The sequence below is a fragment of the Eumetopias jubatus genome, unplaced genomic scaffold (assembly GCF_037043125.1).
Source record: "Eumetopias jubatus isolate StellerSeaLion01/CBP00866 unplaced genomic scaffold, mEumJub1_p1.0 scaffold_2, whole genome shotgun sequence".
NCBI classification, from domain to species: domain Eukaryota; kingdom Metazoa; phylum Chordata; class Mammalia; order Carnivora; family Otariidae; genus Eumetopias; species Eumetopias jubatus.
Window position 1 is genome coordinate 165,299,542 of NW_028274808.1, and position 1,018 is coordinate 165,300,559.

Here is a 1,018-nt window from a genome sequence, read left to right on the forward strand (position 1 = left end):
CCCACAGAAGATCCCCACAAACCACTGCCCAGACCACGTCTCCTGACCAGAGAGTTTTGCAGGGTCTCAGTTCTGACGGAGGTGGTAACAGGTCTCATTTCACAAACAGGTCAAAGCGCACCTAGTCAAAACTCACCACATTCAGGCCAGAGACCAAACACTACCCACAGCAGGCAAGGAGAGCCTCTGCAAATGATTGGTCTAAAGGATAGAGCAGCAAGAACACAAGAGTAGAGTCAGACATAGTGGCACACACCTGTCGTCCCACCTACTTGGGAAGCTGAGGCAAGAGGATCACTTGAGCCTAGGAGTTCTGGGCTATACTGTGCTATGCCAATCACTTGTCCACACTAAGTTTGGCTTCAATATGGTGACCTCCCAGGAGCAGAGGACCACCAGGTTGCCTAAGGAAGGATGGACTGGCCCATGTCCAAAACACAGCAGGTCAAAAACCATGCTGATTAGTAGTGGGGTTGTGCCTGTGATTAGCCAGAACACAACAGCAGAGCACACAGAGCCCACACTAGAGACACTTCCTGAAGTTTCCGGTCCTGGGTACTATAGGATCTCTTCTTGATAAGGCAATTACTTTCAGGAAGAGACATAACCAGCTTTTCTAACACAGAGAAGCAGGCAGAGACTTAGACAAAATGAGAAGACATAGGAATTTATCCCAAATGAAAGAATAAGATAAGGCTACAGCCAGAAATCTAAGGAAAACTGATATAAGTAACAGGCCTGATGGAGAATTTAAAGCAAGGATGATAAGGATAGTAACTGGATTTGAGAAAAGAATGGAAAATATCAGTGAGACACTTAACACAGTTATAATCAATCAGGGGCACTTGGGTGGTTCAGTTTGTTAAGCATCTAACTCTTGATTTGGGCTCAGGGGGTCATGATCCTGAGATCAAGCCCTGTGTTGGGCTCTGTGCTCAATGGGAAGACTGCTGGAAATTCTTTCCCCCTGCCCCTCCCACTGCTCCACTGTTCATGCTCTCTCTCTCTCCCAAATAAA

General features: G+C 46.9%; 1 non-coding gene across 1 annotated transcript; it reads left to right on the forward strand.

The window, feature by feature from the left end:
• The first annotated feature begins 235 nt into the window (after positions 1–235).
• On the forward strand, positions 236–522 carry LOC148164922 (signal recognition particle RNA). Its single transcript, XR_015767821.1, has one exon.
• The last annotated feature ends 496 nt before the right edge of the window (positions 523–1,018 follow it).